At 41.0% G+C, this 17,169-nt stretch overlaps 1 pseudogene; it reads left to right on the forward strand.

Annotated features, from left to right (window-relative positions):
• Positions 1-17,169, forward strand: part of LOC120515186 — a 125,463-nt pseudogene that overhangs the window by 25,560 nt on the left and 82,734 nt on the right.

The following is a 17,169-nucleotide window of genomic DNA, read 5'->3' on the forward strand; positions in this document are numbered from 1 at the left end:
CAGCACTCACAGTACCAGCGTGTACAGGCCAGCCATGATATCCAGCAACCTTGAGGGGCTCTCGCGAACCCTCTGGATGTCCCACAGGGCAGCTCGATCCATGGAGTGAAACACTTTGCAAAAAATTAACAAAGTCTGCAAAGAAACTCTGCCAATATTCTCGTTTGCGCTCCATGAGAACCCTCAGTGCCAGCATGCGGTCGATGGTAGAATTCTTAGGAGTAAAACCAGACCGTTCCAGTCACTGGTAGGTGAGCAAGTGATCACGGATCCTATTGAGGACAACCGTAGCAAGGACCTTACCCGGCACCAAGAGCAGTGTTATCCCCCAGTAGTTGCTGCAATCCAGGCGATCACCCTTCCCTTTCCAGATATGGATGACAAGTCCCGTTTTCCAGTCAGTTGGGATGATGCCAGTCTCCCAAATTGAAGCAAAGATTGCTTGCAATGCCAGGAGAACGGCCTTACCACCAGCCTGGGGAAGTTCATGCCGGAAAGCACAGATCCCTGCAGCCTTTTCCCCTCAGCTGGTTCACCACCTGTGCAATCTCAGTGAGATTGGGTGGTTCACAGCTAATTGGAGGATAAGCCTCAAGAACCAGAATTTTCATTGAGCTGTGCATTGCAACTCCTCTCAGTGATATCCAGAGTGCCCTGCGAGATGAAACACCTTCTTCTGGGAACACCGGTAACACCAACACAATCCTCAGCAACCTTCAGGGTCTTGTCACAGAAGGTCTCCCTCATCACATTAGGATTGACAGTCGTACTCAAATCTGAAAGTTCCTCACACAAACTGCATGTGAACTCATTAGAAACAGCCTGGTCTTGGAGTCTGGCCAAGTCCAGGCTCATTTTCCTAGTAGGTGTTAACCTACTGGACCTGAGTTGGATCCTAAGAGTAGCAACAACAAGTCTGTGGTCAAAATTCACAAACTTGGCATTTCTGTAGACCCTGTAGTTTTGCAAGAGCCTCAAACATCTGCCCACGAGGATGTGATCGATCTCCTTCACCACACCACCAGTATTGGAGTACCAAGTCCAATGATGTGGTTCAGGGTGCTGGAACCAGGATTCAGTGATTCACAGCCCCAGACCTTTTGCAAAGTCAAGGAACATGGAGCCACTTTGACCACGATCACCACACCCATGGGGACCGAGACAATCCTCATAGCCAGCCGTGGTCAGTGCCAGTGGCTGCAATGAAGTCACCCATGACCAGAGGAGTGTCACCTCGTGGGCACTCATCCACCACCGAGCGAAGCTGCGAATAAAATGTCTCCCTCACCGAGACATCACTAACCACGGTCAAAGCATACACTGAGACAACAGACAAGGCACCCAGAATATGCCGTAATCTGAGTCCCATAATTCGCTTGTTGAAAGCAGTGATATCAGAATAAGCCAATCCGTTACAGCAACAGCTACTCCCCGTTTATGACAGCCATCAGACCGACCAAACCAATAAAAAGTGTATCCATCTACAGAAGTCCAGCCAGTCCCTACTCTGCGCACCTCAGAGAGTGCCGCCACTGAAATGCAGAGTTTACGCAGCTCCTCCGACAGCAGAGGAAGATGATCATCTTGCCGGAGAGACAAGACATTCCATGCACCCACATAATGTTTGGGCCGCCTCAAATTGGGACCCGAATGCTGCCGTGCAGCGGGCGACGCCTCAGCATCACACCAGTTCTGATCCCCAACAGACCTGATCCCATTGGCTCTCCAACAGTTTGGACTCTTCTGGGGATGGGGCTCCTGAGGGCTTTCCGCCATCCCCTTCATGATGTGAGCAGCCTTCCTATGGGTGGCTGCAGCAGAACTAGTACCATGGAGAGCAAAAAGGAGTCCTTTCTGTAGTCTTGGAGCTTTGTGAAATTTTTTTTACGGTGGCTGGAGTGCCAATCCCTATGATTTCCCTGCAAGTTGGAGGACCACTTGTTTGGCCAGATGCAGTTTAACGTCATACCCAGGACAGTAAAAACCCTATATTGGGGAAAAAGCTACTTTTATTAGACAATATTTCACTTACATAGGTTTTTATAATATATTGAGGTATAAGACTTCTGAATGAACACAGTTGATTCAACATTTTTGATGAACAAGCATTTGGGTGAAATTCACGCCAAAAAAACGTGGTTGACAGGAGTTTCTAAACCACTCCCTGCTAAAAATCTTAGATGTAAATAGTGTCACTGAAAATAATTGCAAAAGCTTTGTAAGCAGTTTTAGAGCATTCTGGTCTAGTGTTAAAACACTATAAACACATTTGCTTTGTGAATCTGCTCTTGGGTTCTACATTGCCTTTTTCAACACAATCTCTACTATGTCTCCACTACTGTTACAGTAGTGTACAACTTTTACTCGTTAATTTTTAAAAATTACCATTTTCCTTTTACATTTTTAGGTGCTCTTCAAAATAACTCTGTAAATTTGGAAAATTTTACTCCCTTAAAGATAGCAGCTTCTAGAACTTGACAAGACATGAACTAGTGCTAATGTGGCCAAGCCAAAACAGTCTACAACACTGTAAGAAAGGGCCATTCCATTGGGCTTGGTAAGAACAGCATCTGCTTGCAGTGCAGCCATTTTGTATTCATTAAGGCTGAAGATCTTTTATTGGTGTTCATGGTATTTTAAGCAGCATTTTTATATTTTGCCATATTTTAACAAACCAAATTTTCTTAACCTGTTTAAACATACTTTTTACATACAGTATACAGTATTCATAAAGCTATTTAGAAAATAAAACATGTAGTAAATTAAAGGTTGTTCTTTTTATTAGGAAAAACACTCAGCTGACACAACAATATTGACAAAAATTGAAGAGTACAGTGCAGAAATAACTGCTGCTTTGTAACCATAAGAAAAATGTAACATAACATGTAAAACTGTACTAGAAAATGGATTGTGTTCAGTCTGCTGATAGGAAGTGTCCTATTAAATGTACACATAGAAAAACCCAGGCATTTGCTAGAAACCCAGGCATTTGCTAGGAGTGTCCTATCATATTTGCAATTGTGCTCATCAGCATTTAGCATAGCACAACATGGCTAAGGCACTGTTGTCTTTATAATACACCAGCATTCTAATAGTCCAAGCTTTTTTTAAAACTGGTATACTTGTTATACTGTTGCTTTTCTTATATTTGCAGTAACAATAAGCAACTTAAATGTATTCTCTTGTACCCTCAGGTTTGTTTAAAGTTCTACGAGTATGAATTCATGGAGCTGGCTTGTCAGTGTCCAGCTGTCATCTGCTGCAGAGTGGCTCCCACCAGAAGGCCCAGATTGTTAGGTTGCTGCAGGAGCGTACTGGCAAACTTACCTGTGCTGTTGGTCAGTATCAACATATTCATTCCATTGTTTTAAAAACCAGTCATGATCCTTTGAATAGTCCATCCATCCATTCTCTTCCGCTTATCCGAGATCGGGTCGCAGGGGGCAGTAGCTTGAGCAGAGATGCCTAGACTTTCCTCTACCCAGCCACTTCTTCTAGCTCTTCTGAGAGAATCCCGAGGCGTTCCCAGGCCAGCCGAGAGACATAATCCCTCCAGCGTGTCCTGGGTCTTCCCCGGGGCCTCCTCCCGGTTAGACGTGCCCGGAACACCTCACCAGGGAGGCGTCCAGGAGGCATCCTGATCAGATGCCCGAGCCGCCTCATCTAACTCCTCTCGATGCGGAGGAGCAGTGGCTCTACTCTGAGCCCCTCCCGGATGACTGAGCTTCTCACCCTATCTTTAAGGGAAAGCCCAGACACCCTGCGGAGGAAGCTCATTTCAGCCGCTTGTATTTGCGATCTTGTTCTTTCGGTCACTACCCATAGCTCATGACCATAGGTGAGGGTAGGAGCGTAGATCGACTGGTAAATTGAGAGCTTTGCCTTACGGCTCAGCTCCTTTTTCACCACGACAGACCGATGCAGAGCTTGCATCACTGCGGACGCCGCACCGATCCGCCTGTCGATCTCCCAATCCATTCTTCCCTCACTTGTGAACAAGATCCTGAGATACTTGAACTCTTCCACTTTGGGCAGAATCTCACTACCAACCCTGAGAGGGCACTCCACCCTTTTCCGGCTGAGGACCATGGTCTCGGATTTGGAAGTGCTGATTCCCATCCAAGCCGTCTAACACTCGGCTGTGAACCGATCCAGAGAGAGCTGAAGATCATGGCCTGATGAAGCAAACAGGACAACATCATCTGTAAAAAGTAGTAACCCAATCCTGAGACCACCAAACTGGACCCCCTCAACGCGCTGGCTGCGCCTAGAAATTCTGTCCATAAAAGTTATGAACAGAATCGGTGACAAAGGGCAGCCCTGACAGAGTCCGTCACTGGAAACGGGTTCGACTTACTGCCGGCAATGCGGACCAAGCTCTGACACCGATTGTACAGGGATCGAACAGCCCTTATCACGGGGTCCAGTACCACATACTCTCGGAGTACCCCCACAGGATTCCCCAAGGGACATGGTCGAACGCCTTTTCCAAGTCCACAAAACACAAGTAGACTGGTTGGGCATGCACCCTCCAGGACTCTGCCAAGGGTGTAGAGCTGGTCTACTGTTCCGCGATCAGGATGAAAACCATACTGTTCCTCCTGAATCCAAGGTTCGACTGTCTGACGGACCCTCCTCTCCCCTGAATAGACTTTTCCAGGGAGGAGTGTGATCCCTCTGTAGTTGGAACACACCCTCCGGTCCCCCTTCTTAAAGAGGGGGACCACCACCCTGGTCTGCCAATCCAGAGGCACTGTCCATGATAACCATGCAATGTTGCAGAGACGTGTCAACTAAGACAGTCCTACAACATCCAGAGCCTTGAGGAACTCTGGGCGTATCTCATCCACCCCCAGGTCCCTGGCACCAAGGAGTTTTTTGACCACCTCGGTGACCTCAGTCCCAGAGATGGGGGAGCTCACCTCTGAGTCCCCAGGCTCTGCTTCCTCATTGGAAGGTATGTTAGTGGGATTGAGAACGTCTTCGAAATACTCCCCCCAGCAACCCATAATGTCCCGAGTCGAGGTCAGCAGCGCACCATCCCCACCATATACAGTGTTGACACTACACTGCTTCCCCCTCCTGAGACGCCAGATGGTGGACCAGAATCTCCTCAAAACCGTCCGGAAGTCGTTCTCCATGGCCTCTCCAAACTCCTCCCATGCCCGAGTTTTTGCCTCAGCAACCACCGAAGCCGCATTCTGCTTGGACTGCCGGTACCTATCAGCTGCCTCCAGAGTCCCACAGTTTTGTTGATAGTCCATAGACTTCATTATGTCCAGCACTCTGAAGAATTAAATATTCAACAGGTGACTGCAGATATTGCAGCAGCAGTATGTAAGGATGTCTCAAACAAGCAGAGGTAAAAACATACCTGACTAAATTTGCTTAAAAGCGGAAATTAGCTGCCAGCTGACTGAATGGAGAAGTTTGTCAACTTTGATTACATAAATGTGGTGTAATTATGCATTAATTACTGCAGCTCAGTATTGCATTTTACATCAGGTGTTGTTTTCACATTGTTCAGTTTCTTGCCATTAATTAACAGGGGATGGTGGAAATGATGTCAGCATGATCCAAGAAGCAGACTGCGGTGTTGGTGTTGAAGGAAAGGTGAGAGGCAAATGGTGTCACATGACATAAAGAGATGCTATGGTATTACCAATGTTCGTAGAACCAGTATTCTGGGATGTTTAGATTTAAACAGCCTTTCTATTAAAAAATAATTAAAATTCTCATGTAAAGCTGTCTGCCTGTTTTGTTTTGAATCTAATCAGTAACAGTGCATTCCATTGGTAGCATCTTAACATACTAGACCTTTTATAATTACTTAAGCCCTTCTCTAGTTATACCATATTTGGTTCCTAGCCTCTTGAACTCTGGATGAGTGAACTTAAGATATTATCCATTACATGGCTGCTGAAAATTTGGGATGGCAGGCCTAAATCAACCAGAGAATGAGTACACACTTGGGAACAAACTGACTCTCAGACTTAACATGACAGTTTAAGGATGCTAGTCAGTCTAATCTGCATGATTTTGGGATGTTAGAGAAAACCAGACTGCCAAACAGAAAAAAAGGATAATATATATAAACCACAGAAACAGTGACCATTCCAAGAATCAAGCCTGACTCCATGAACTTAGGAGGCAACAGCACTGAACATGCTGCACCATTCTAGAGTGGCTTTGTTCAGTTCTAATCTCACATAAAATTATTATAGCTGAGATAATTTAAAATCTGGCTTCTAACTATTGTGAGGATTAATTGATTGCTTTTACATATCATATAAAATATCTTGTTATATCCACTTAATGTTCATAGACATTTTATACAAACCTTCTTGGGGGTTGCTGAATATACTTATTAAATGAAAAAGAGTGTTGAGCCATTGTTATAAATAGACTGCAAACATGGACCTCCTTTATTTGCACTAAGTGGTGGATTCCAACAGGATGGCAGACTGAAGAATTCTAACAGACTCCTTTAATCAACTACAATCATTTACTTATAATAACTATGAAACATTTCAAATACACCTGTCAAACATATAGATTAATGATACAGTCCAGAAAGGCATGTGGGTAGATACTTGGTTAAAAGAATGAAGACTTCTTTGTAAATTGATAGCAAAGAACAAAATATAAAGTTAAATGTTATATATAATCTTATTTTACAATTTAAATTACTGGTACTAATGAAGTTAGAATGGTTTAACGGGCAGAGACAGTTTCAAATACTTTTTTTCATTTCTCTTATGCATGTTACCTTGAATCTCTGAAAGTTACAGTAATTTAAATACTCATGAAATCTGCATTTGGAATTGGATTTAAATATTCTTATACTGGAAATGACACTTAATAGTTTTGTTTAGTTACGTAATTCTTAATTGTTTTAATATATTTAGTGTTAAAGGCCTTAGTTAATCATTGACTAAGAAAACAGGCAGGTTTGTGAAACAAATTTTCATTGAAAATCAATGTAATTTTGCTGTTTTTAATAATCATTTTTTAAGAATGGAGAGAGAATTCAAAGAAGAGTATTTCTAGCATTAAAATCTTTATTTTGATAATATGATGAAAAGTATAGAACTCACAGATAAATGGTGCACTGTTTAAAAATTCAGAAACATTAATGAAGCTAGTTTCTCTATGCATTTTTTCCCAAACTTTGGTTGACTGCAATCAAAACAGCCAGCCTCCCACATGTTTCCTCTGTTAAAAACTGATCTATTACATTGACACAAGTATTTAGATGCTTTTCTATGACATTTCAAATCTGGCTCAGGTGCATCCCACGCTATTGATCATCACTGAGATGTTTCCGCACTTAGTTTTGAGTCTGCTGTGGTCAATTCATCTGATTTCACATGATTAGGGAAGGTGCACACCTGTCTATATGAGGTTCCACAGTTGTGTATCGCTGCCAAAACCAAGCCATAAGATTGAAGGAATTGCCTTCAGAGCTAAGTCATTGTGCCAAGGAACAGATCTTGGCAAGGCTGCAAAAAGTTTCAGCAACATGAAAAGCTGTCAAGGGCACAGTGGCCTCCATAATTTTTAAATGGAATAAGTCTGAAAGTACAGTAACTCCTCCTAGAGCTTGCTGCCTGTTCAAACCAAACAGTTAGGGGAAAAGGGCCTTAGTAAGAGAGGTGACCAAGAACTTGATGGTCACTCTGGCTGAGCTCCAGAGAACCTGTGTTCCAAAGACTTGTGACTAGAGACTAGCTAAGCCTAGTTGAGGTAAACTGAACAGAGCAAAGTACAGAGATATCATCACCTGCTTCAGAGCACTACAGACCTCAGACTGGGCTGAAATTTCACCTTCCAACAGAGCAGTGACCATAAACAGAAGGCAAAGACAACACTGGACTGGCATAGGGTCAGCTCTGTAAATGTTATTGAGTAGCTCAGCCAGAGCTCGGACCTAATGCAATCAAACTTCTTACTTCGTCTACTCTGACAGAGATTGACAGAATTTGCTGAGAAGGATGGGAGAAAATCTCCAGATTCAGGTGTGTGAAGCTGTTGCATTGTACCCAAGAAGACTCCAAATCATAATCACTGTGAAAGGGCCTTCAACAAAGTACTGAGTAAAGGGTTTGAATACTTGTGTCAATGGGATATTTCAGCTTTTTCGGAAATCCTGTTTTTGCTTTGTCATTTTGTAATATTAAGTGTTGTTTGATGAGGGAAAAAGTTAATTTAAATTGTTACAGCGCTGAAAAAAAACAAAATGTGTAAAAAGCAGTTTATTATTCACAGTCTGTATTTTTGTCAGCTGCTCTGAGGATATTAATGTTAAAAGTTAATTATTATTTACAAGTATACATGATAATAAATTTGATTAAGAGAATAGATTTTTTTGTCCTTGTGTATAATGATAAAATGACAATAAATCCTTAACATTTATTTTGGATTTAATGATGAGACAAGTGTTATCTTTCCTCTCTTTCCATGGCACATATAGGCTATGGTAAAAGCAGTTTTGTTATACTGAAACAAAAGCATTTTCTCAAAATATTTGTGCATTAAACCAGATTATCTGTTGCTTTCTTGATCAGTGTACGCAGCCTGTGGTCAGCAGTGGTTTAGTGGTTTTAGTGTTGTAGTTTATTTTATGTTTATTATATTTATGATTCTTGTATGGATTGTCTGATTTTTGTATATAATATTCATTACTGCATTCTTGGCCAGGTATTGCGCTACTGTCATTAGTCCGACAGGAACATGCAATTCAGAATGTTTTTGGACTGTGTACACATGATAATAAACTTGAATTATAACATTTTCAAAGGTTTTCCCATACCTGAGGAAGATCAATGTGAAAATACTTTGTATTTTATAATTTCTGTACCAACCCTTCTATAACTACATAAAAAAACAGTGTTTTGACTGTTGTTTTCCACTCCTCTAGGAAGGAAAGCAGGCATCTTTGGCTGCTGATTTCTCTGTTACTCAGTTCAAACACTTGGGCAGATTACTCATGGTCCATGGACGAAACAGCTATAAACGTTCAGCCGCCCTCAGCCAGTTTGTAATTCACAGAAGTCTCTGCATCAGTACAATGCAGGTAATCAATCTTGGCTTTTAAAAAAAGTGTGGGGAAAGGCCTATGAATCACAAGAACAAAATGCACTGGCTGCTACCAGTTCCATTGGTCTGCTGCCCAGTTGCTCCTGTGAGTTCACTAAATGCTTAAAGACATAAATTCTGTTTGTGGTATCCTCAAAATTTGTGACAGAGTGGTGACAAAAGGTTGTGTGTATGAGCTTACTTGTTGTGTGTATGAACTTATTGTAGAAATGTTTTTCTCCTCCTAAACTAGATCCTTGCACTTGCACAGCCAATATGTCATTTTACTTTAATGATGGAGTAATGTTCTTCAGCTTTAGTTGATACTCCGTTTTATTTACATAAAAAAATATGAGATATAGAGTGTCTTTTGTATTATGTTTACATCCATGATCTATGAAAAGAAACCTAGATATAGAATACACAAGTGTATATAAGCCATCTGTTGTGTTTAAGTATATTGAATAGTGGACAGATACATGAGACGAAATGTGAAGAAACCAAAGTAATGTGTTGTGTTAGGAAATGTCACATCAGCAAGAGGTCACAAGCCAAGTGATAAATGTACTGTGATGCTGTAAAGCCTTTGAATATGGTTAAAAAATCCTGGAAGTAAAAACACCTTAATTCACGTTATCACAACAAATTCAGCATTTGTTCTTCAATGCAATTAGAGCTGTTGGTCAGATAGCCAACTCACAGTAAAATATAATGTTATCTTTGTCTTCTAATGAAGCTTTGGTGATTGTCAGCATTGGACTGCCAAAATAGTGATGAGCTGAAAGAGAACAGACTGGTGGAAAATCCACTGTGTGAGCAGTGATGAAAAGGGGCCACTTACAGTACAGTTGAGTGCCTCTTAAAGATTTGATTTATCATGAGAGTCAAGAGGTTCAGATATTTCTGGCACATTTTCTCCCATCATAACCCTTAACAGAGCTGAATTTATGAATGGCTCCAATCTGAAAAGAAGACACTGCACCTACCTTTTCTGAGATAACGCTACCTTCGGAAGCAGTAATCGGCTTGATGGTGTGGAGTTACGCTGCACAGCTTGGCCACACAAGGCAGGCCAGGCTAAGTGGTCACAGTCTTTTAGTAAAAGAGCTATAGTTAAAACCATATGTAAAGAAGCCTAACAAAATTCATTATATTTGTAAAAGTATAAAAGCTTAAAATTCCATTAACAGTAGAATTACCAAAGCCTACGAAAAAACTCATAATCCCTGCCCACCTTAAATCCGTTTGCACCGCTTCATTAGCATCTTTTGTGTTGTAAATGTGTCAATCAGCACAAACAGCAAGCAGCCTGGTATTCCATCCCCCCACCCATTGCCACAGTTCAATTCGCAAAGAAGGTTCTCAGTGATTATCTTGGAGTGAAGTACCTGGAGTTGTATAGCGTAAATAATACACCATCACATATATTTCATGTGTGTTCCGTGTCTATAAAAATGTGTGCAAACACATCATTATAACAGAATTGTTTCTCATGTTTTAGTAATTATTGACAAAATGTAGACATGAAGTGTATAATATCTGAAGCCTGAAGTCCAAATATCAAATAAACACTTTCACAGAAGGTACAAGTATAACAAAACAAGTGCACTTTTATTCAAGAATATATCCAAAGAAAAAGAAAGCACTTTATGGTAGGCTGTTGATGCAACAGCTTGCGTGGTGCAACGGTTATAATACATTTGATTTTCATCAAAATTTATCGTACTTGTCAAAGTTAGTGTTTTTTTTTTTCAGTTTTATTCTCTCACTTACGTTCACGCTCCCACATAAATGCAACCCCACCCTAACCAAACTTATACCACCTCTTTATTTGAAAACAGTGTCAGATCTTGTCTGTGAATGAGACTGTGACTGGGAAAACTGTGGACGTGGGTGTGAGTGATGTGCATGACCAAGAATGATTTTAGATGTGAATTTTTTTTTTTATTACTCAGTGAGTTCCTGCTCACACTGAATTATTATGCACCTTCTCGGCCATGATATCAAAGCCACAAAAAAAAGACACATAGGTATATATGACATTTGCAATAATTCATTTTATGACCTGTATAGTACATTTCGGAAAACATTGTTACACTAATGCAACATTACATTCATTCGCATACCTTCATGCAGTTGTAGTCAGTGATTTTTTTTTTTTTTTCCCCCTGATCTTGCCCAGTCTCCACATTTTGGTGCATGGTGGTGTTTCTTTTGTACTCCAAGAGATGCAGAGGACAGAATAGTACAGAGAGGTCAGTTCCATGGTATATACAATCAAATTCAAATGTTAACAGTTCCCACACACCCGAGGACTGTCCTTCCTACATTTACAACATGTGTACCTGTTGCAATTTACACACATCTCTCTATGCTGTGGTTCCTATTACACTGAAGGAGCACCTGACACTGAACTTTCTTTCCTGGGGAAATCAGAGGTCTTAGAACAGAAACTTGTCGACATTGCATCCTCTTTTCTTTTTCCATTGCCTTGTAAGAAGCGACAACGAAGTTCCTCTGCAAGGTGAGCTATGATCACTCTTCTTTTCATATTGGAATATCGAACCCGCGACTTCTTGATTGGGAGTCAGCAGTTTTTATCATTGCGCCACGCAAGCCGTTGTATCAACTGCTTACCATAACCCTCTTTCTTTTTCTTTGATTATAAAATAAATAAAATTGCACTTGTTTTGTTATACTTGTACCTTTTGTGAAAGTGTTTATTTGATATTTGGACTTCAGACTTCACACATTATACACCTCATGTCTACATTTTGTCAATTATTACTAAAACGTGAAAAACGTTTCTGTTGTAACGATGTGTTTACATAGATTGTTGTAGACATGAAACACATATGAAATGTATGTATAGTGATCCCCTGATATATCGTGGTTCAGCTATCACGCCCCCGCTATAACGCGGAAAAATTCAGTAAGTACATCCTACCTGTAGTGTACTTTGCAGCCAATTCATAACAAAGCATACGGTTTTCAGCAGTCACTACAGTAGACAAAGAGTTTCGCGTTACAGTACCCAGATGATTTTTTACAAGGCCCATTATTGGCTGAAAGAGGAGACTTAAACAATCAGAGTGGGATTTTCATTCTCTTGGGCTCTGATTTGCTGTTGCTAACTTGGTGTAATCTCGCAAGAAAAGCGAGTGTGGGTCCCCGACGCGTCTCAGTTCTCTACGTGTCGCTTACCTTGCTTGTGGTCCATTTCTTGTGAGCAAACTTTTTGTGAACTTTTTGTTTTGTTTTAAACCTTATGATGGCTCCCAAGCATCATCTTCTTCTAAGCCTTCTGGTAGTTGTGAGCCTAAGCGCCAGAGGAAGACCTTGACCTTGAGAAGGTAAAACTCCTGGATATGCTTCAGGAAGGAAACCGTTACGCGGATGTCGCTCGCCATTACAAGTTTACATGTGTTTAAAGCATGTGGGAGGGGTATTTTTATGCTTAAACTATAAAAAAATATGTTTATTTATATGGTTTTTCTATATCATGGAATTTCACCTATCGCTGATGGGTCTGGAACGTAACTTCCGCAATAGGGGGTGGGATCACTATATTCCAAATGACGATGTATTATTTACCCTATACAGCTCCAGGTACTTCACTCCAAGATAAACACTGAGCACAGAGGACCTTCTATGTGAATTGAACTGCAGCGGTGGGCGGGGGAATAGGATTCCAGGCTGCTTGCTGTTTGTGCTGATTGACACATTTACAACACAAAAGACACTGACGGAGAGGTGCGAACAGATTTAAGGTGCACCGGGATCATGAGTTTATTCACAGGCTTTGGCAATTCTAGTGTTAAAGAAACTACTTCCCTTGCAACAAAGTGTACCATTGAACTGGCAGTAAAAAATATATGACAAATAGGCATGAAGTGGTTCAACACCATCGATGGCATGGGCATTTAGATATAGTTGGACAGAAACTTATTCTACACCTTCTGATACATTCATGGAAGTCCATCATCTAATTATTAGAACACATAAGATGGGCCATGAATAAACTTGGGAACATTTTGTTCAGTGATTGAATGCTTAATAAACAAAATGGAAGAAAAAGACTGCCAAATGTCTACAAAGCTGAATTCTACTATAAAACAAATATAACTTTTAGCATCATGAAAATCCACCAATGTGTACAAGGTATTTTAAAAGTTATAAATGTTGTTCTTCTCTTCCTAGGCTGTTTTCTCCTCTGTATTTTATTTTGCATCAGTCCCTCTTTATCAAGGATTTCTTATCATTGGGTAAGTAAACAAGTAATTTTTTAGCAACTGGCTTTCATGGAAATTCTGTATGTATTTCCTCAAAGGGGGAAAATATGTACAAAAATACAAAATGACACACAACTGTCATTATTGCAGCTCTTTAGGTTTTTAAGTTATTTTTGAAGCAACTTGCATTTATCTCAACACACAGTCTAGCTGCAGCTTTGCAAAGGTAAATCAAACACAAAAGAAATATTGAAAATGACTGAACCTACATGACAAAATGAATTTGTAATCTGAAACTAAGCATAAAAATAAATTGTAACTAGTCTTTGATGAATAAAGCAAGAACTACATACTGCTTTGCTCAATAACAAACCTGTCAAAATTACCCTACCCAACAGATGAACTTTTGGGGCTCTTTTTCTTTTCTGTTAAATTAATATATTTAGTATACATAATATATTGTACATGACACAATTCCAATACAACACAATTAACAATGGAATAGCCAAAAAAACTGGAGTTAATTACTACTGCCTCGCAGTTCCCTGCCTGGTGTTTGCATCCTGGAGGATTTCCACAGTGTGCTCCAGTTTACTTTCAAAGAAATGAAGGCTTGCTAAAATGACGCTAGTGTGAGTGCTTTACAATAGAAATAGCCCCAAATAATCCAAGGTGGTCCTTAAAAGTTATAAAAGTGGTCAAGCCAGTGCCCATACCATGTATTCTCCCTGTGTATTTTGCTTGCTGTTCCAGTTTTTATTTCTCCACATATCCACCAACTCCACTCCCCTTACTATCCTTAGGAATTCTTCTGCTGAGTGAGGGTTCAACTCCATTTTTGCAGTCTAATGTAATTTTAGTTGTACAGTAAAATCCCCTTTTTATATCTGACTCATTGGAGCTGAAATGGTCTAAATGGTTATGTCTGTTTGAAAAAGTCCCTTCTGTGTTTTTCATCATTAAGTGAATACATATTCTTAAAAGTGAATCATTTTCCTGGGATTTGAGCCCACACCCTTTATAATCTCTCTACCTCTATGTTGTCAGCCTGACTTATGTCATTTTATATGAAAGTGAATTCTACGTTTTTCTGTTTCAGAAATTCAAGAGCTAGTCTCTTGCTAACATTTCTGCCCCATTGATATTTAAGCTATAGGGTGTTCCAGATATAATTATGCAATTTTCATTACGCTATAACTTATTAAGTTTATTACATAGAAAATCACCCAGAAAATCCCAAACCATCAAGAAGTGTGTGAACTGACGACATGAGGAATCGTCTTCATGTCGAACTGGAATCGTCCCCACATGAATCAAAGTCATCCAGATGATCTGGATCTGCATGTTTAGATCTGGACCACCCTGTACTTATATTGCTCTTTGCCATACCTACAGTATGTGGCAAGAAATTCTTTGTGCTTCTATTCTTTTTATTGTTCTGACCTTAACATCATAGATGTGGACAGAGTTTTCTTCAGACCAGACTGAGTGCATACACAAAAAAAAAACAAATCTGGAAAGAATTCTGACACACGTTTCCCTGCAGTCTCCATTAAAAATGTTCTAATGCTTTGAGTGCTATAAACTCTCCTGTCTTATAATTACCAAATGTCAAACATGGTAGAGTGAAATTAAAACAATCTAGACAAGAACAGGCCATTCAGCCCAAAAAGCTCGCCACACCTATCCACTTAAAGTGCATCCGGAAAGTATTCACAGCGCATCACTTTTTCCACATTTTGTTATGTTACAGCCTTATTCCAAAATGGATTAAATTCATTTTTTTCCTCAGTATTCTACACACAACACCCCATAATGACAACGTGAAAAACGTTTACTTGAGATTTTTGCAAATTTATTAAAAATAAAAAAATTGAGAAAGCACATGTACATAAGTATTCACAGCCTTTGCCATGAAGCTCAAAATTGAGCTCAGGTGCATCCTGTTTCCCCTGATCATCCTTGAGATGTTTCTGCAGCTTAATTGGAATCCACCTGTGGTAAATTCAGTTGATTGGACATGATTTGGAAAAACACACACCTGTCTATATAAGGTCCCACAGTTGACAGTTCATGTCAAAGCACAAACCAAGCATGAAGTCAAAGGAATTGTCTGTAGACCTCCAACACAGAATTGTCTCGAGGCACAAATTTGGGGAAGGTTAGAGAAACATTTCTGCTGCTTTAAAGGTCCCAATGAGCACAGTGGCCTCCATCATCCGTAAGTGGAAGAAGTTCGAAACCACCAGGACTGTTCCTAGAGCTGGCCAGCCATCTAAACTGAGTGATCGGGGGAGAAGGGCCTTAGTCAGGGAGGTGACCAAGAACCCGATGATCACTCTGTCAGGGCTCCAGGGGTCCTCTGTGGAGAGAGGAGAACCTTCCAGAAGGACAACCATCTCTGCAGCAATCCGCCAATCAGGCCTTTATGGTGGACTGGCCAAACGGAAGCCACTCCTTAGTAAAAGGCACATGGCAGCCCGCCTGGAGTTTGCCAAAAGGCACCTGAAGGACTCTCGGACCATGAGAAACAAAATTCTCTGGTCCGATGAGACACAGATTGAACTCTTTGGTGTGAATCCCCGGCGTCACGTTTGCCGGAAACAAGGCACCGCTCATCACCAGGCCAATACCATCCCTACAGTGAAGCATTGTGATGGTAGCATCATGCTGTGGGGATGTTTAAGCGGCAGGAACTGGGAGCAAGGTTATTATAGTTAATGAAAACTAAAATCAAAACTGAAACTATTATTAAAAAAACGTTTTCATAAACTGAAATAAATAATTAACAAAACCGAAATGAAAAACTAAAACTAAATAAAACTATTAAAGTAGCTGGAAAGACTAACTGAAATAAAATAATCTATACTAATAAAAGGCAAAGCCCTCACTCACTCACTCACTCACTCACTCACTGACTCATCACTAATTCTCCAACTTCACGTGTAGGTAGAAGGCTGAAATTTGGCAGGCTCGTTCCTTACAGCTTCCTTACAAAGGTTGGGCAGTTTTCATTTCGAAATTCTACGCGTAATGGTCATAACTGGAAGGTATTTTTCTCCATTTACTGTAATGGAGTTGAGCTCGAAAGCCATAGGGGGCGGAGTTTCGTGTGACATCATCACGCCTTTCACGTGAACTGACTGTCAACGCAGTGCGTAGAAAATCAGGAAGACCTCCAAAAAGCGCTGAAGAAAACATGCATTATATAATTGAGAAGGCAGCAAAACAATAAGAAGCGAACGAGTGACATATACTACCATATTCATGAGTGCTGCTACTTCGGAAAGAAAGCAAGGTGTAAACCTAAACTTTAAATTAAGTTCATAGACAGGCTGCCGCTGGCGTTTCTCATGCCCACGGGTAATGCAGGATACAAGTTTAATGAGAGGCGCAGGATATAAGCGAGTTTTGATCACTTTGTAACTAAGTTAAAATTGCAGGTGAAGGGGTGTGCTTATGCAAATTCCGAGAGACTGTGTTTGTGGGGGATTGACAGTTAAGGCGGGTGGGGGGGTCACATCATCATCCATCCATCCATCCATTTTCTAACCCGCTGAATCCGAATACAGGGTCACGGGGGTCTGCTGGAGCCAATCCCAGCCAACACAGGGCACAAGGCAGGAACCAATCCTGGGCAGGGTGCCAACCCACCGCAGGACACACACAAACACACCCACACACCAAGCACACACTATGGCCAATTTAGAATCGCCAATCCACCTAACTTGCATGTCTTTGGATTGTGGGAGGAAACCGGAGCGCCCGGAGGAAACCCATGCAGACACGGGAAGAACATGCAAACTCCACGCAGGGAGGACCCAGGAAGCGAACCCGGGTCTCCTAACTGCGAGGCAGC

Source organism: Polypterus senegalus, chromosome 14 (assembly GCF_016835505.1).
Source record: "Polypterus senegalus isolate Bchr_013 chromosome 14, ASM1683550v1, whole genome shotgun sequence".
Classification (NCBI taxonomy): domain Eukaryota; kingdom Metazoa; phylum Chordata; class Cladistia; order Polypteriformes; family Polypteridae; genus Polypterus; species Polypterus senegalus.